The following is a 20,005-nucleotide window of genomic DNA, read 5'->3' as shown; positions in this document are numbered from 1 at the left end:
GCACTGGTCATAGCATTTCCACTAGTCACCCTTTTCCAACAACACAAGAGAAGACACTACACATGGACATCACCAGATGGTCAATACTGAGATCAGATTGATTATATTCTTTGCAGCCAAAGATGAAGAAGCTCTATACAGTCAGCAAAAACAAGACTGGGAGCTGACTGTTGCTCAGATCATGAACTCCTTATTGCCAAAATCAGACTAAATTGAATAAAGTAGGGAAAATGACTAGACCATTCAGGTATGACCTAAAGTGAATCCCTTATGATTATACAGTGCAAGTGACAAATAGATTCGAGGAATTAGATCAGATAGACAGAGTGCCTGAAGAACTATGGACTGAGGTTCACGACATTATACAGGAGGCAGTGATTAAGACCATCCTCAAGAAAAAGAAATGCAAAAAGGCAAAATGGCTATCTGAGGAGGCCTACAATAGCTGAGAAAATAAGAGAAGCTAAAGGCAAAGGAAAAAGGAAAGATATACCCATTTGAATGCAGAGTTCCAAATAATAGCTTGGAGAGATAAGGAAGCTTTCCTCAGGAATCAATGCAAAGAAATAGAGGAAAACAATAGAATGGGAAAGACTAGAGATCACTTCAAGAAAATTAGGGATACCAAGGGAACATTTCAGGCAAAGATGGGCTCAATAAAGGACAGAAATTATATGGACCAAAGATATTAAGAAGAGGTGGCAAGAATACACAGAAGAACTATACAATAAAGATCTTCATGACCCAGATAACCATGATGGTGTGATCACTCACCTAGAGCCAGACATCCTGGAATGTGAAGTCAAGTGGGACTTAGGAAGCATCACTACAAACAAAGCTAGTGGAGGTGATGGAATTCCAGTTGAGTTATTTCAAATCCTAAAAGATGGATGGACTTGGAGGGTATTATGCTTAGTGAAATAAGTCAAAGAAAGACAAATACTGTATGTTATCGCTACATGTAAAATCTAAAAAATAAAATGAACAAATGAATATAACAAAACAGAAACAGACTCACAGATACAGAAACAAACTAGTAATCTGGAGAGAAGGAAATGGGAAGGGGTTAAGATGGGAGTAGGGGAATAAGAGGTACAAACTACTGTGTATAAAATAAATAAGCTACAAGGGTATATTGTGCAGCAAAGAAAATTTAACCAATACTTGGTAACAACTTTAAATGAAGTACATTGTTGTTATTTATTTGCTATGTCATGTCCAACTCTTTTGTGACCCCTTGGCCTGCAGTCCATCAGGCTCCTCTGTTCATGGGATTTCCCAGGCAAGAATACAGGAGTGGGTTGCCATTTCCTTCTCCAAAATGGATTATACTCTATAAAAATTTTGGATCACTATGTGGTACACCTGAAAATAGATGTATGTAAATTAATATAATATGATATGTAAAAAAAACAAAAAAATTCTTTCACTTAAAGTAAATCCAAATGAATTTTACATGCCCCTCTATTGGTTGCAATTTACAATGTAAAACTGTTAAAAGTAATATTAACTATTTCTGTCTAGTTGGAATAATTAACCTTTACTCACACAGGAGATGGACACTCACTCATCAGAAAAGAGTTCATGAATAGGAATTGGAACTCCGCATTGTCATTATCCTGTAACTATACTCAAGATTCTGCCTATGAAAGAAGAATCCACTGGTCTGCTGCTGTCCAAAATTTCCTTCTGCAATGATAGAAATGTTCTAGATCTACACTTTGATTATGGTAGCTACTGACCACATGGGACTTTTGAGCATTTGAAATATGGCCAGTTCAATGTAGGAACTGAATTCTAAATTTCATTTTATTTTAATAGATTTAAATATAAACAGTTTCATGTGGACAGGGCAGCATTAGAAAAATGAAACAAAGGGTCTGCTATCGCTTTTTAACAATTCAGTCCATCCATCATTGTTAACAAACCTTTGGCTGGGGCTTGGAGTGAGCGATGTCGAGGAAGGTTGGGTGGGGGAGGGCCCCGCCTTCCTCTGGGTGGGGGAGGGCCCCGCCTTCCTCTGCAGGCTGGGCGGTTCCCATCAGGGAGGCAATGTCACCATTGCAACCTCCGTCAGTGAGCGTGTCCCATCCGTGAGAAGGGCCAGTGTGGCATCAGTTACTCCAAGACCACACTGGTGTTTCTCAACCTCATGTCCTGGTGTGGGAGCGTATGTCTTCATCCCTTAGAACCAGTACGACCACTTCTTTGAAGATGTCTACCCTCTCCTCCCTGCTGTGCTGATCGTAGCTGTAGGAGCTCGGATCTTCATTACCGGGCTGATTGGCTGCTATGCCACCATCCAGGAAAGCCGCTATGGACCTGCCACGTTTGTCGTCATCCTACTGTTAGATTTTTGTCACAGAAGTTGTTGCAGTGGTTTGGGGATGTGTTTACAGAGCGAAGGTGGAAAATGAGGTTGATTGCAGCATTTGGAAAATATATAAAACCTACGGTGGAACCAACCCTGTGCTGCTAGCTGGGCTATTATGTTCCCAGACAGCTGCCCTGTTGTCCCATTCACAACTCTTCTCACTAAGAAAATACAGTCTGGTTCAAAGAAACCAAAAATCAGAATGTCCCTCTTAGCTATTGCCAGGAGACTGCCAGCAGTTGTCATGGCAGCCTGGCCCGCCCCTCTGATCTCTATGCCGCAGGGTATGAGGCTACCGGAAGTTGTGAAGAAACCACCGGAAATCATGAGGCATGTTATCTATGCGCAGTGACATCTGCAGGTCTCCAGCTACTGGTCGGGCTCTGTGCCTGCATCCTGTTGTGCAGAAGGAGTAGAGAGCCTGCTTACAAGCTCCTCATCACTGGCAGAACCTGTGCACATAGAAAACTCACCTGAGCTTTTTAGTCTTGTTCTGATTTGGAAGGTGAATTGAGCAAGTCCATTCAATAAAGGACAGAAATGGTATGGACCTAACAGAAGCAGAAGATATTAAGAAGAGGTGGCAAGAATACACAGAAGAAATGTACAGAAAAGATCTTCATGACCCAGATAATCACGGCGGTGTGGTCACTCACCTAGAGCCAGACATCCTGGAAAGTGAAGTCAAGTGGACCTTAGGAAGCGTCACTACGAACAAAGCTAGGGGAGGTGATGGAATTCCAGTTGAGCTATTTCAAATCCTGAAAGCCAATGCTGTGAAAGTGCTGCACTTAATATGCCAGCAAATTTGGAAAACTCAACAGTGGCCACAGGACTGGAAAAGGTCAGTTTTCATTCCAGTCCCAAAGAAGGGCAATGCCAAAGAATGCTCAAACTACCTCACAATTGCTCTCATCTCACATGCTAGTAAAGTAATGCTTAAAATTCTCCCAGTCAGGCTTCAGCAATATGTGAACCATGAACTTCCAGATGTTCAAGCTGGTTTTAGAAAAGGCAGAGGAACCAGAGATCAAATTGCCAACATCCAGTGGATCACTGAAAAAACAAGAGAGTTCCAGAAAAACTTCTATTTCTGCTTCATTGACTATGCCAAAGCCTTTGGCTGTGTGGATCACAATAAACTGTGGAAAATTCTGAAAGAGATGGGAACACCACCTGACCGGCCTCTTGAGAAACCTGTATGTAGGTCAGGAAGCAACAGTTAGAACTGGACATGGAACAATAGACTGGTTCCAAATAGGAAAAGGAGTACGTCAAGGCTATATATTGTCACCCTGCTTATTTAATTTATATGCAGAGTACATCATGAGAAATGCTGGGCTGGATGAAGCACAAGCTGGAATCAAGATTGCTGGGAGGGATATCAATAACCTCAGATATGCATATGACACCACCCTTATGGCAGAAAGTGAAGAAGAACTGAAGAACCTCTTGATGAAAGTGAAAGAGGAGAGTGAAAACATTGGCTTAAAGGTCAACGTTCAGAAAACTAAGATCATGGCATCCAGTCCCATCACTTCATGGCAAATAAATGGGGAAACAGTGGAAACAGTGGCTGACTTTATTTTTGGGGCTCCAAAATCACTGCAGATGGTGACTGCAGCCATGAAATTAAAAGACGCTTACTCCTTGGAAAGAAAGCTATGACCAACCTAGACAGCATATTAAAAAGCAGAGCCATTACTTTGTCAACAAAGTTCCGTCTAGTCAAGGCTATGGTTTTTCCAATAGTCATGTATGGATGTGAGAATTGGACTAAAGAAAGCTGAGCGCCAAAGAATTGATGCTTTTGAACTGTGCTGTTGGAGAAGACTCTTGAGAGTCCCTTGGACTGCAAGGAGATCCAACCAGTCCATCCTAAAGGAGATCAGTCCTGGGTGTTCACTGGAAGGACTGATGTTGATGTTGAAGCTCCAATACTTTGGCAAGCTGATGCGAAGAGCTGACTGATTTGAAAAGACCTTGATGCTGGGAATGATTGAGGGCGGGAGGAGGAGATGACAGAGGATGAGATGGTTGGATGGCATCACTGACTCAATGGACATGAGTTTGGGTAAACTCCAGGAGTTGGTGGTGGACATGGAAGCCTGGCGTGCTGTGGTTCATGGGGTCACAAAGAGTCAGACACGACTAAGGGACTGAAATGAACTGAATTGAATTGCTATTGGCCTCCTGAGTTCATTTAGTTAAAGCACAGGTACACACACAGGTGTTGGACAGAGCAGCTTGGCTCTTCCTGTGTCTACCTTCCTGCTTACCCACCTATGACTTTTCCTCTGTTCTAGCAGACTCTCCATGTCAGTGAGCGTGTAAGTACCCTGGTAAATGTTCTAATCTCAGAACTGTTTGCGAATTGCTTAATATGGTAGAATTAAAGGCGGACATGGGCCTGCTTCTGTCACCATCAAGCTGTAAGGGAACTGCTGCTGAAGTATCGCCAGGTCCTTTCGGTCTTCATAGGGGAGCCAGAGGTTTTTGGCCAGAGGTTTTTGACAGGAGAGGGAGGCAGTCAGCTGTCTGGTAAAAGTTATTTTAATATCAGATGGTGCCCCTCATCAGTGTCCTTTTTAAAAATATATATCACAGTCCAGTAACTAGCTCAATGGCTATCTTACAAAATGGCTAAAATAGATTTTAGAATCATATGGTGTGTGTCTTGGTTAGTCTTCAAAACAGACTGATCTTTAGAACTAGCGGTTTTTAAGCAAAGCTGGCTTTGTGTGTGTCTGCTCAGTCACTCAGTTGTGTCCAATTCTTTGTGATCCCATGGACTGTAGCCCACCAGGCTTCTCTGTCCCTGGGATTTTCCCAGCAAGAAGTGGATTGCCATTTCCTCCTCCAGGAGATCTTCCCAACCCAGGCATTGAACTGTCTCCTGTGTCTCCTGCATTGGCAGGTGGATTATTTACTACTGAGCCACCTGGGAAGTCCAAGGAGTATAATGTATGCACTACTGTTTAAAAACAATTTTTGTGGGTGTGTGCATGTGGCTTTGTATTATTGAGGCCATTTCAATCTAACAAGTCTAAACTTGTTAGAAATAATGTACCCATGTAGACTAGCAAAATAGTATGTAAATGTGATCTCAGTTTTAACTAGAAAAATCTAATTCAATAAACTCTGTATTACCCTCAAAAAAATAAAATAGCTTCATTATTGTTGTTATTTGGCCACCTTAGGTGGCTTGTTGGATTTTAATTCCCCAACCAGGGATTGAACCCAGTTCCTCAGCAGTGAGAGCTTGAACAGCTAACCACAGGATAGCCAGGGAATCCCCAGCTTTGTTGTTATTATTACCTTTGGAACAAACCCTATTTCAACAAAAATAATGTTATTGAAACTTACTTCAGGGGTAACATTTTCTTATACTGGGAAACTAATCAAATATCTGAATTATATAAAGGACACATTTATCACTGTTCTCTATGAGTATAGAAAAATAGTATCAAATTTTTATTCAAAAAATTTTTTTATTCATATATGAAATAAAAGTACTTTTCCAATTACAGAGTTGGTATAAAGTGAGAAAACTTTCTAAGTATAGTTTTCTATCAAAGAGGTATTTTATAAATAGTTTTGCTGTACTACTATATTTTTTAAATTATACATTTAAATATTAAATCTAGCAATGCTTAAAAGAACGAAAAGACAAGCCATAGACTAGGAGAAAATACCTACAAAATGCATAACTGACAAAGCACTGTTATCTAAAATATACAAAGAACTTAAAGTTCAACAATAAGAAAAAACTTGGTTAAAAAATGGGCCAATGACCTTAACTGATACCTTATGAAAGAAGACATACAGATGGCAGAACAGTACATGAAAAGATGCTCCATACCATATGTCATCAGAAAAGTGCAAATTAAAACAACAAGAGTACTACAACATAGCTATTTGGACAGCCAAAAAGCAGAACACTGAAACACCAAATGCCAATAAAATACAGAGAATAAAGAAATCTCATTCATTGCTGACGGGAATGCAAAATGATACAATCACTTTGGAAGAGAGTTTGGCGGTTTCTTACAAAACTAAACATATGCTTATACAACCCATTAATTGTGCTTCCTGCTATTTGTAAAGAGGAGGTGAAACCATATACACACGGAAACCACACCCAGGTGTCAAATTGTCTATCTTGAGCTGATCTAGCAGAAAAGAACAGCAAGACTTGTGATTTATAAACTTTCCTTTTTGTCTGTAATTTAAGAACTGAAGATTCACATCCACTTTTTGTTGATATTCTCTAAGCTTCACTGTACACACACAACTTCTGTCAGATAGGATTGCACATAATTAGCTGAAAGTTGAACTACTCAGAAACTAAGATTTGAAGTTAACATTATATCTTTTTTTTTTTGCAGGGGGGGGCCACACTGCAGCATGTGGAACATCCCCGACCAGGGATGGAACCCATGCCCCCTGCAGTGGAAGCACAGAGTCTTAACCACTAGACCTCAGGGAAGTTCAAAGTTAACATTATTTCTGATCAGAAAGTAGAGTGAATCATTTACTTTAAAAATAAAATACATAAAAATTACAAGGACTTTGTCAATCTAACATATGATCTCAAAAGGCAATGGCTAAATTAGGAACCACTCAGCCACTTTCAAAGTATGTTTTTCAAAATGATATTTTTTGCGGTAGCACTGATATACAACAAAGAACTGCACATATGTAAATAAATAATATGATGATACACAAACACCTATGATACCATCGCACAATGGTGGGGGGAAGAAATGGAGGCCATTGTGGGCAGGGGTGGGTCAGCCTCCCCACTTTCTCACATTACAGTACAAGAACACAGACACATTCAGACACCTCTACAAAAAGAGAGGTCTGGGTTCTAAAGTCATAGAGTAGGGGTGTGAACACAGCTTTCTTTGCTCGGTTCCACACAAGCCATCAGTCTCACACTATAGAAGAAAATAATCAAAAATAAATTCAGGTCAGTCATCATAGGTGGAGACATTCTGGACAAATTTCCACTACTCAAAATGTTCAAATCCAGAGCATCCCCAAAACCCAACCCTTCTCCCACTTCAGGCCCTCCGGAGTCTCACCTTTAGGAGCCATGAGAGATACATTAGGGCCTCAGATACTGTCTTCTCCTGGGATAGAACAGAACTTGGTCAGAGCCCACAGGAGTTAAGACTAAAGGAGACAATACAGGGTGGGTGAACCCCCCCAGGGGGTTCCCATCTACACTATCTCAAGGGTCTCAGGGTTCACCCACACACACACCTGTCCATACTTACTTGCAGTCTGAGTATAACTCCCTCCATCTCCATCTGTGGGTAAAAGACATCATGTGAGAGGCCTCGGGGGAGGCAGAGTCATGAGGTTCTATAGGAAGCCCTTAGTCCTGAATCCTAGGAAAGTTTCCAGAACTGTGAATGCAGATCCAGGGCAGGATTGAGAAACATGAGGAAACAGGGTTTTTGGGAACTGCACCAATCCTCTTCTGGATGTATAGCTGCTGGAAATCAGATCCCCATTAGAGGAAGCATCAAAGTGAGAATGTAATCCTCTTTTACACACATGCCTTTCAAAAGAGTGTTAGAGGGCTTCCCTGGTGGCTCAGTGATAAAGAATTCGCCTGCCAAATGCAGGAGACACAGATTCGATCCCTGGTCCAGGAAGATTCCATATGCTGTGAAGCAACCAAGTCCCTGAGAGGAGAGGGCTGCAGGCTCGGAAGGGACAGAGGAGGGTCCGGACGGGACGGGGGTGAGGTAGTGGGTCTGGTCTCGGGGCCATAGAAATGCGTCTTCCCCGGCTGTCCTTCGCCCCAGACAGGCGGTCCCCTGGCTTCTCCTGCAGAGGCTATTTCGTCTCAACCCCGCACTCACCCGCCCAGGTCTCGGTCAGGGCCAGGGACCCCGAGAGCAGCAGGAGGAGGGTTCACGGCTCGGTGACCTGCATCCTTGGGATCTGGGGCGAATTTGAGTTCGAACTAGTCTGAGAACTTCATAACAGGGAACCGCGGTGGCGCTGATTGGCTTCTCTAGAAATCAGTAGACCGAGACCTGGAGGAGCATCATAGGTGTCCAGGAAGAAGGACCTGACACAGGTTGTGAGAGAGATAAATGAAACTGTGGGGACGGACATGGGGAATCGCCAGTGCTTAGCTTCCCTGTCCCAGACGCCAACCCTCGCCCCTAGAACCTGAGACCTTGAGCGTGGCACCCAGGGCACCTGGGACTTTGTGGCCCGACCCTCTCCTCAAGGCTGCATCAAGACCCCTTTGTCAAATAGTCTCCCTGGCGCTGGGACTGTTTGAGAAAACCAAGGAGAAACCCCCAGGCTGGACTCAGCCCGTTTGTCTTCCCTTCCCCAGTTCCCTCTCCCTGACTTGCGTCCCTATTCGCTCATCCCTCAGGCACTCTCTTAGGAAAAACAAACTTCTAAGGAATAGGGTGCCAGAGAGCAATCTGGTCTTCGGAAAGCTGGTGAAGAAACAACGGGATACTCATTAAACTGGGGGCAGTTGTATATGTAGAGATTCCTATAGAGACCAGTTTCCTGTTTGCTTGTTAACCATAATCCTGATGTCCCCTGAATGATTGAGCATCTAATCTGTAAAAGTAATGATTTTACCCTTCCCATTTGAATGGAATAACCATTCAAATAACCTCTGCAATAACCAAAGTTCATAACTTCACTTTCCCAAACTGTGGCTCCAGGCTTTTATACTTTAAAATTACCTTTATTCCACAGCCCTGAGTTTTCCTGTCGGAGTCTCAGCACATGGTCAATACAGAAAAGCACGTGGAAGCACAGTTTCTTCCTGCCTAAGACCCGTGCCTAGGCGGGAATTTACTACAGTGACTAGGTGATGACAGGAGAGGCTAAACCATTGAAAGAAGATTTTGTACTAATTACACTTTCAGAGAGGAGGGGGCATGGCACACCACACAGGGCCACAGCGGGAAGCACCAAGGTTGGCCAGAAGGTCAGGGAGAGGGAGAAAGCATGGCTCAGAACTTTCATGGCGTTTTCCTCAGGGCTGAGGGAAAGCAAAGGAGGGCTAGAGAAACATCTTAGGATTGGCTGGTTTGAATAAGGTCATTGGCAGGTTCTGGGAGACAGGGCCTGTCTCTAGGTGCCTGGTACCTGGCCCTGGATAATGAGAGCAGAGGAACATTGCTTCCTGGAATGTAAGACCTGATAGAAGTGTGTATGTGTGTGTGTTCATGCTCAGTCATGTCCAACTCTTTGCGACCTCATAGACTGCAGCCCGCCAGGCTCTGCTATAGAAGAGGTGATTCCAGATATGGACTCTGGATTGTCTAGTTTGCAAAGAAAAGGCTGCTCCTGGGCAAGCACTTTGCTGTCTCTAAGAATTGGTCAGCTCTATAGCACAAGTCTCTCCCCAGTTATCCAGACCACAAATGGCAGAGCATCAAAAATACAGAAAATAAGAAATATTATTAACACATTATATTTCAACCAGAGTGTACAAACTTTAATCCCCTCAAAGTTGCAAGTGTTCAGTGCAATCAAAGTGCCCTTCACGAACACTCCTGCATCGTCTATATTTGTGATCCACACCTAAGCGATGTGCACATTTTATTGGGCACTTGGTATTATTTTCTTTAACCTGATTGACATAAGGAGACATTTGGTTTTTAGGCAGCCTCACAGAACAGAGCAAATACAAGATGCAAAGAATACCTGTTAAGCAAATCAATGTAACAACGTATTTAAATCTGAGAGTGTCACTGCTTTAGAATTCTTTACATCTGCTTCTTTTCCACACCTCTTGCTTCTCTAGCCCTTCTCTCTGTCTCTCTCATCCCTCAGGCCCTCTTCTCCCGTTAGTCTCCACCAACTTCTCATCCCTGAATTGTGGCACAAGAGCCACCACCTCACCTGCCACCCATGGACTATGCCCCCCACAGTGGTCAGGCGTGTCATTTCAGACATTTTTTAATATTCCAGTGGCTCCATCTCACTCTTGGAAAGCTTCTAGAATGTAAGGCACATGAGCACAGGGGCTTTGTGTTAAAGCTGTTTTGGCTAAAGCTGTACCCCCAGCATATAAAGCTATGTTTGGTACATAGTGAGCACTAAATTAATCATTGTTGAACAAATGAAATAAACAAATCTGATTATATTGAAGTCTGATGGCATCATATACAAATCAGAAAATTTTTAAAAGTAGAGAAATTAGGAAAGATCTTATGTTGTTCAACTAGTATATGTAAGAGTTCATAAATTCATTCCAGTGGAGAAAATGTTTTATATGTTGCACAACTGAGCCTGTGCATTAGTTTTCTACTGCATAAAATGTTACCACAAATGTAGTGGGCTCTAACAAGAGCCACTTCAATGCTCACAATTCTGTGGATCAGAAGTCCAGGTGCGATATGGAGAGGGTCTCTGTTCAGCATTTCATGAGGTTGTGTTTGCAACTAGAGCTTAAGGTCCTCCTCCAAGCTCACGCAGAACTCTTTGCAGAATTTTACTTCTTGTAGTTGTAGCACTGAGGTCCCCCTTTCCTTTCCTGAGGTCAGGAGAATGCTGCTCTCAGCACCTCTGACCACCAGCATGTCTTCCTATGTGGGCCCCTCCATTTCAAGCCCTCCCTCGCATTGAATCCCTTTCACTCTTTGTTCAGTAATAACCTAGTCTGGTTAAGAGCTCACTTGATTCGGTCTGGATTACCCATGATCATCCCCTGTTGTAAACTCAACTGATATGAACCTTAACCACGTAAGAAAAATCCCTTCACAGTGCCACTTGTGTTAGTGTTTGATCAAACAAGTGGGAGAAGGTGAATAACCAGCAGTTGGTTATCACTGGATGTCTTAGAATCTGCCTAATATAGCCTTGGTCTTCCTTTGGGTTTAATTGGGTTACAGTTGGTAATGGAAATTCAAATAAATAAAATTTTGTGAATAGTAATAACATGCTTTCTGTCCATTTAACCATGGGAATTCTTAAATCTTAAAACTAAATGGTATGTTTAATAGAAAGGGTTAGTCACTCAGTTGTGTCCAACTCTTTGTGACCCCACAGATTATAGCCCACCAGTCTCCTCTGTCCATGAAATTCTCCAAGCAAGAATACAGGAGTGGGTTGCCATTTCCTTCTCCAGGGGATCTTCCTGACCCAGGGATAAAACCCAGGTCTCCTGAATTGCAGGCAAATTCTCTACCATCTGATATACCAGGAAAGCTCTATGTTTAACATCCTATTGTTAATTTACAATAGATAAAAAATAAAATGCAATAATCTATTATTTTCTTTGGATGCTGTAATAACTGTGTACTGCTGTAAAAGTGAGAATTTTAAAAAACAAATAATCATTATGTTCCACAGTTTTCCAGAATCAGAATTGCAGGAGAGGTTTACTTGAATTCTGGTTAGGGCCTCTCATAGGTTGCGATGAAGCTGTCAGCCAGGGCTGAATTATCCAAAGACTTAACTGGGGCAAGAAATTCACATTAAACATGGTCACCCATATGGCTGTTGGAAGAGGCCTCATTTCCCTCCTGGATGGTCCTGGGAGGCCTCAGTTCTGAGCCATACCAACTTTCCTTAAAGCAGCTAATGACTAGGTAGCTATCTTCCACCAGAGCAAGTGATCTGAGAGAGGGCAGCCAAGATGGAAGCTGCAATGTGTTTGATGTCATAGGCCCAGAGTCACACATCATTACGTCAGCTTATTCTCCCAGTTACAAGGGAATCATTGGGACTTCCCTGGTGGTCCAGTGGCAAAGACTCCATGCTCCTAATGCAGGGCGCCCAGATTGGAACCTTGGTCAGGAAACTAGAGCCCACATGCTGCAACTGAGACCTGATGCAGCCAAACAAATAGAAAATTTTTAAGTGAATCACTAAGTCCAACCCAAACTCAAGAGCAGAAAATGAAGCTCCACTTCTGGAAGGGAGGAACATCAAAGAATTTACCCACATGTTAAAATCAAAATTAAATATTCTTTCAGGATTTTGTAAATCAAATGCTTCCTTTAGTCAGTTATTCTTGAGTGCTTCAAACTTCTTTTTGGAACATAACAATAAAAGTTTGCAGGTCTTCCCTGTAGCTCAAACGATAAAGAAACGGCCTGCAATGCAGGAGAGCAGGGTTCGAACCCTGGGTTGGGAAGTTCCTCTGGAGAAGGGAATGGCAATGCACTCCAGTATTCTTGCCTGGAGAATCCCATGGACAGAGGAGCCTGGTGGATTACGGTCCGTGGGATTGCAAAGAGTCGGACACAAGTGAGTGACTAACACTATTACTACTAATAAAAGTTTGAGACAGAGAAGTGAGATACCCCAAGGTCTCTAAGATTTCCCTGCAAATTCTATACACTGGAAACATATAGTAGCTATATGTAAATGATTAGGTAGCTATGGACAATTCGGTTCAGTTCAGTTCAGTCATTCAGTTGTGTCCGACTCTTTGCGACCCCATGAACCACAGCATGCCAGGCCTCCCTGTCCATCACCAACTCCCAGAGTCAACCCAAACCCATGTCCACTGAGTCGGTGATGCCATCCAACCATCTCATCCTCTGTTGTCCCCTTCTTCTCCTGCCCTCAATCTTTCCCAGAATCAGGGTCTTTTCAAATGAGTCAGCTCTTTGCATCAGGTGGCCAAAGTATTGGAGTTTCAGCTTCAACATCAGTCCTTCCAATGAACACCCAGGACTTATCTCCTTTAGGATGGACTGGTTGGATTCCTTGCAGTCCAAGGAATGATTCTGATCTAGGTAAAACTTTGTTCCTAGATCAAAATTAGCCATTCCTGTCTAATGAATCACATCAAAACTGTTGTCATGATACTAAGCTCGGAGGAGGGAGGGAGACTAAAGTAAGAGATTCTTCTTTTTCTTTTTTTTCTTTCCTTTCAATTGAAGGATAATTGCTTTACAGTATTTTGTGTTTTTTTTGTCACACATCAACAAGAATTAGCCATAGGTACACCCATGTCTCACTCTCCTAAACTTTCCTCCCAAATCCGTCCCATGAGATTCTTATTTTTCTAGTTAAAATGAAATCTCATCAGGTAATATTATCAAAGATGATATTCCTTTATATTTTTCCAGCTTAATTTACACTGAGCAAAATCACTTTTTTGTTCCGTAAATGTATTTAAGCCAGGTGAATGTGAAGTTAATGTAAGTGACGCGTCTAAGCCATCACAAGACCTTAAGCATCAGATTAAACATTGTGCAGCAAGAAACTGACAGAGATGCCAGAGAACAAAAGAACAAACGACCTAGACAAAGATATTTCTATGGCATCCTGGATCCTCTCTCTCTAATATGGTTCACAGTATTTGGCTGCGGGTTAGTTCCACTGTGAGTAGGTCTTACTAAGGATCCTTGAAATAAACTTCAGTATGTAATTTTCCCTTTCATTGAAAAAAAATTAATCCGAAATGGTTCACAAACTCCAATTTCAAAAATATCAGTTTAAGGAGTTCTGATACTCCTCGGGACCCACCTCTGAGATAAGATGTGAAGCTAAGGAGACTTGTCTGATGGTTCAGTGGTTAAAACTCCACACTTCTTTTCTTCTTTTCCATCTATGTGGTATATTTTTAAACAGAATTTTATTTTTTAAATAAAAGTTCTTTATAAGAGGATACCTTCATTACACTCCTGCAATATAGCCATTATTGTATTGTATAGTTCCAGTTATCTGTATTATATGTAATGAAACTGACAGGGTGGCTGCTGCAGAATGTGGGGTGTCGCAGGGAACATACACAGCTGTTCCCTGGAAGTTTCCCTTTTAATTCCAACTGTGGCCCTTTTCCATGTGCCTTCACTTGAGCTGTTTGCCTTAACCTCTATGGTCTTGCTCTCCAGGGTGGTAAAAAAAAATGCAACACTTGGCATTTTTTATGTTAAAAAGAACAGTATTTTATTTATAATAAAATCTGAATATTTGTAACCCTTAAAAAAAAAAAAAAAAACTCCACACTTCCACTGCAGCAACCATGGGTTCGATCCCTAGTTGGGACACTAAGATCCCAAATGCCACTTCTCAATCCCATCTCCCGTGTATAACCTCTATCCTGAAATTTGTGTTTACTGAGTTTCTCTAATGATTTTATAGTAAGTGCATATACCCCCAAACCAAATGTTATTTAGTTTGGCCTGTTTTTGACCTTCCTGTTCAGTGAAAACATACAGGCGTGTATTCTTCTGTGACTCAATGTTATGGGTAGGTGAGTTATCTGATAACTGATAGAAAGATTCACTCATTTTACTGCTGGAAAAGCTTTAGTTTGTGATTGTATCACAGTTATTTTCCTTTGGATGAACACATGGTGTTTCAGTTTTTGCCGTAAACATTAATGTACATGTCTCCTGGGACACATAGGCAAGCAGCCCCCCAGAGTGAATGATCAGGAGTAAGACTGTTGGGTTGTATGATATATGTACTGTAACCATTCTAGATAAGGCTAATTTGATTTTCAAAGTTCTACTATCAATTTAAATTTTCACTAGGGCTGTGTAAGTGTTCATGCTGTTCATGTGTTTGTTCAGAGGAAGCTGTTTTCAGCAGAAAGGCAGAAAGCAAGAGGTAAAACCCACTTCCTGTGTTGAAAGTCACTTGCAGTGCAGATCACCCTGGCATATTTTTCTGACTCTAACAATAACTTCATTTCTTTTAGTTTTATTCCGTATATCTGGCATTGTACTTTTAAATTTTAATTTTATTGATGTATTGTTGAATTGCAATGTAGTGTTAATTGAAAAAGAATGTGTCGGGGCTCCCCTGGTGGTTCGGCGGTGAAGAATCCACTTGCCAATGCAGGAGACATGGGTTCAATCCCTGGTCTGGGAAGATCGCACCTGTGAAGCAACTAAGCCAGCGCACCACAACTATTGAGCCTGTTCTCTAGAGCCCAGGAACCGCAACTGCTGAGCCCACGTGCCACAACTGCTGAAGCCTGAGCGCCCTAGAGCCTGTGCCCCACAACACGAGAAGCCATTGAGATGAGAAGCCCGTGCACCACAACTAGAGAATCGCCCCCGATCACTGCAACTAGAGAAAAGCCTGTGCAGCAACAAAAACCCAGCACAACCAATCAACACATAAAATTATCTTTTTTAAGTTTTTTAAAAAAAGAAAAAAGAAAAGGAATGTGTATATAAATGGCATCACACTTTCAGCATATGGGTCCTGAGAATGCTTCCTTTTAGCACAACCATATAGTATTAATTTATATATTTGGAGTCCTCATATTAGAAAGAAAGAAAGGAAGGAGGAAGAAAGCTGAGGAGGAGGAGAAGAAAAAGAAAAGTCCAAATTAGTAAAAGAGAGAACAAGAGGAGAGCAATTGGAAATATTAAGTATAGATAGCATTTTTAAAATGCAAGGAAATAGAACAGATTTAGACAATATCCATAGAATAATAAAGACTTAGAGCTTTATTACTTAGCTTTATTGAACAGAAAATTACCCTAAAACTTAGTGTCTTAAAGCAACAAACACAACTCAAACATACTAAAAAAACAAGCGAAATGAAGCAGATGTTGGTCAGAGAAGCTGGATAAAGAGAAAGGTTTTATAAGATGAAATAAGTAATAGGTTATTGGTGCACAAATGAAAATGATCTTGTTAGTCCCTATCCTCCAAGAAGCAGTTGCCAAGATGAGACTGAACTCGCCAGTGTTTTATTAGGGGAAACACTTGTCAGAGAATGTGAGGCGGGCAGAAAACACTGGGAGAGCCCGCAGGACTGAGATGCAATCTGACCCCTAGAGGCAGACAGGAAAGAAGGTTCACTGGACTATCCTAGACCCCTAGGCAATGGAAGTGAAGTTGAGCAAGGCCACAGAAGAGTTCTTGAGCCACAGAAGGCCTCAGGAGGAGCCCTGTGTCTCCCGGAAATGAACTTCCCTTAGGGTCACTGTTGCGACCTGTCATTGTCTGGAAACAGCCCAGGGGAAGCAGGGTCTCTGCATAAATGCTTCCTTGGATCTGAGAGACAGGAGCAGGAGCCCTTGTGCCTCACCTGGGGATGTGTCCTAAACCTTCCTACCTGAGGCATCTGGACCCTTGGAAATCAAACCCTTCTCATGCTGGGTCACCGCACCTAAATTCATAGTTTCACTGGGACAAGGGAGAAGCAGCAGGCACCCAAGTCTCTCGCCTGAGTTCCCCGTGTGGTCCTCCTGCACCGGTTATGTAGCAGCAACTCCGTCTCTCCTGAGGACCAGACTCAATCGCTCCTGCCTAGAGAAGAGAGGACCCCTCCTCTCACCTGCTGGTCTTCAGGCACATGGAATCCAAGCTTGCTGGGTGGCAGTCATAGGGTATGGTTCAATGGGACCCTTGTCATGTCCCCTTGTAAGAGTGCCCCCTTTGTGGAACTGAGACCTCCTACCCTGCAAAACCCAGAGTTGTGTAGACAGAACATGTCACAGGTTCAAGGATTTGGCCATGGACCACACTGAGGGCCACTATTCAGCCTACACATCTCATGTTGAAATCACCCGAGACCAAGAAGCTACATTGTCAGAGTCAGTCATGGCGAGTCAGGAGCTGTGAGAGAGGAGGAATGAGGGGAACGGGCTGTGTCCATGGGGAAGGCCCACAACGAGCAGAGTGGGGGCTCTAACCTGATGTCAGACCAGAGGATGTTAGGGAAGGGGGCGGGAGAAAGGTCTGTAGGGAGTCATAAGGAGAAGGACCCCACCCACCCCCAGGTACAGGGGTACAAGATCCATGGACGAGGAAACAGTATCAGAGGGCTTCAGAGGGACCGTGTCCTCTGGGAGACCCAGGTTTCTGTCAGAGCTGTGAGGTGAAGGGAACATCCTGAAGGAGGACTTTAGAGATTTTGCTGGTCAGCGTCTGAGAACTCCAGGGGGCGCTGTGGAAACACTCAGGAGCTGAGGAGGAGTGGAAGAGGAGACACAATAGAGGTGTGCAGAGCCTCTAACACAGATGAGAGGCCAGACTATTTGGGGGCTTGTCGTGACTAAGACAAACGGGAAGGGCATAATGAGATTAGTCCTGGTGGGTCAAGGCAGCTGACAGGGAGATGAAGGTGGAGAGGATCAGGGGTTTGGGGCTGTCACTTGGGCTCTGGGGTGAAGAAGATGGTGGAGATGACAAGGGTTGAGGTGGCTGGGTCTTGGTTCCTGTGTGTGGACCCCTCTGGATCCCCTGACTATAGGATGGAACGCCTGAAGGGGAGGAGGGGTCTTCGAGGATTACGTGAATTCACTCTCACCCTGAGGGCTCAGGTCCGCCTTGACACCTGCTGTTGGAGGTGTGAGTTCTCGAGGAACCAGGGGTGACCCTGGCACAGGGGCCCCTCTTCTGCCCTCATAAGGAGAACAGAAGGCCCAGGGCAACTGTCCCAAGTCCCAACTGTCCCAAGATGCTCATCACACTGTGGGATTTTATGTAGACACTGAGATGTTGTTCCCAAACAAGAGATGATTTGTGTCAGAAAACTGAGTGTTGAAAAGCTGCAAAAGAAGTAGAAAAAAAATGTTTTTACTTTTCAGTTTTCTTTGGAGTTGTCATTAGGGACTGGAGAGAGGGAAGAGAAGGAAAATTCAGAGATAGCACAACCAAGCGTTCCTCTCTCCAAATGAAAGATACGTGGAGGATAATTAAGAGAATTTTATATTACTTTGACATTTTATAATGTTAGGGAATTACAGTTATTTTTCAGTATGATAATAATATTGTTTGAAGACAGTTTCCTTTTCAAGAGATGACACTGAAATAGCTAGGGATGTTGGCATGATGTTGGCAAGTGATTTTCAAGGATTTCAGCAACAATCATGGAAATACAATTTATTACATACACAAAGAAAATATGACAAAATATTAACATCACTATATCTAGGATGGCTATTGTACTATTCTTTCAAACTTGAGATATCTTTGAAATGTTTCACCAAAAGTTGGAGAAAACTTTTAGAAATAATAATGCATGGGAAATGTCCACAACCTAATGTTGAATGAAAATTCGGCTTCAAGAGTATGTGCATGTGAGAATGTGTGAGTGTGACAATGTGTGTATGTGTGTTCTGTGTATGTGTCAGTGTGGGTGACAGTATTGTGTGTGTTGGTGATTGGCAGTGTGTGTCTGTGAATGCACCAGGCTGCTTGTGCATTCATTCACGCATTCATTCACTCACTCATTCATTCACTCACTAACTCATTCATTCACTCACCCATTCATTCACTCAATAAGTATTTTTAAAGCAACAACCAGGCACTATTCAAGGAGATAGGAATACAGCTGTGAACAACCAAGGTCTCTCCACTTGTGCTCATAAAGCTTATGTTCTAGAGGAAGGAGAGAAAATAAATAATGAAATAACGGCTCTTGAAAATGTGCATTAGTGACCATGGTGTGAGGCTTCCCAGGTGACTCAGTGGTAAAGAATCCACCTGCCAATGCAGAAGGTGCAAGTTCAATCCCTGGGTCAGGAAGATCCCCTGGCAAAGGAAATGGCAACACACTCCAGTATTTTTGCCCGGAAAATCCCATGACAGAGGAGCCTGTCGGACCACAGTCCATAAGGTCACTGAGTCGGACACAACTTAGCAACAAACAACAACTAGGGTTTAAATAAAATCAACGCAGGGCAGTGGGTAGAGAGAGGCTGGAGACCCAGATGCGGTGAGCCACGCAGGGAGGGGCTCTCAGTAAGGACAGTTGAAGAGAATATTAGGGAGGGAAGTGCTGTCTGGAGATCAAGTTCTCAGGCCAGAGAACAGCCTGGATGGCTCTGAGGTGTGAACACCCTTCGAGTGCTGGAGGGACCACACATGTGAGGCCTGAATCATATCATAGGACCACAGCGTGTGCACTGCAAGTAAATAGGAAAGAGTCTCATAAATGAGAAAGATTTTTTTCTTTTATAGATTTTCTTTTCTTTACATTTTTCCTTATTGTTACTGAGAGGGATTTTGTGTGTGTGTGTGTGTGTGTGTGAATGTTTTGTGGTTTGTGGGATTTTAGTTCCCAGATCAGGGATTGAAACTGGGCTACTCTGCAGTGAAAGTGCAGAGTCCTAACCACTGGACTGCCAAGGAATTCCCAAGAGGGATTTTTGTTTGTTTTGTTTTAAAAAATGTATTTATTAACTGAGGAATAATTGCTTTATATAATTGTGTTGGTTTCTGCCAAACATTAACATGAGTCAGTCATAGATATACACATGTACCCTCCCCCAAGAGGGATTTTTAATGCAACATATTTTTCAAAAATCATTCAAGATATTCCAAAGGACTTGCAAGTGGAAAATTTTCCTCCCTCCCCAGATCCCTGGCACCTAGGTCCTCTGCCAGAGGTGAGCATTTTATCAATTTTTCACATATTCTTCCTGAGAAAAAACTTATACAGATATTGTTACTGTTGCTACATCAAGGAGTACTGAAAAGAAATAGTGTAGAAGAAAATGCTCTTTTTTCCATTTTCCCAGGTGTTGTCACCAAGAGGCAGGAGAGTCACAGGGTAAGGGTGGTAACCTCAGAGTTAGTATAAGAACTCTATTCTCCTTCCGTCCCTGGACCACCCCTGACCCTGACACCAGTGGAGTCCAGAGCAGCTCAGAAGCTGTTTCCCCACATTGGTACTCAGTCCTGAGGTCAGCCATCTCTGAC

General features: G+C 42.8%; 1 long non-coding RNA gene and 1 pseudogene across 1 annotated transcript; one reads left to right on the top strand and one right to left on the bottom strand.

Moving 5' to 3' along the window:
• The first annotated feature begins 1,953 nt into the window (after nucleotides 1–1,953).
• Nucleotides 1,954–2,851, top strand: LOC122429230 (annotated as a pseudogene).
• Nucleotides 2,852–5,845: 2,994 nt separating this feature from the next.
• Nucleotides 5,846–7,981, bottom strand: LOC122429608. Its single transcript, XR_006266065.1, has 3 exons — nucleotides 7,660–7,981; nucleotides 7,465–7,512; nucleotides 5,846–7,317 (listed from the first exon to the last, which is right to left on the bottom strand). It is a non-coding gene; the product is annotated as an uncharacterized LOC122429608 (long non-coding RNA).
• Between the last annotated feature and the right edge of the window lie 12,024 nt (nucleotides 7,982–20,005).

Source organism: Cervus canadensis, chromosome 28 (assembly GCF_019320065.1).
Source record: "Cervus canadensis isolate Bull #8, Minnesota chromosome 28, ASM1932006v1, whole genome shotgun sequence".
NCBI lineage: Eukaryota > Metazoa > Chordata > Mammalia > Artiodactyla > Cervidae > Cervus > Cervus canadensis.
Note: the sequence above shows the minus strand (reverse complement) of the source record. Positions and strands in the feature narration are given on the sequence as shown.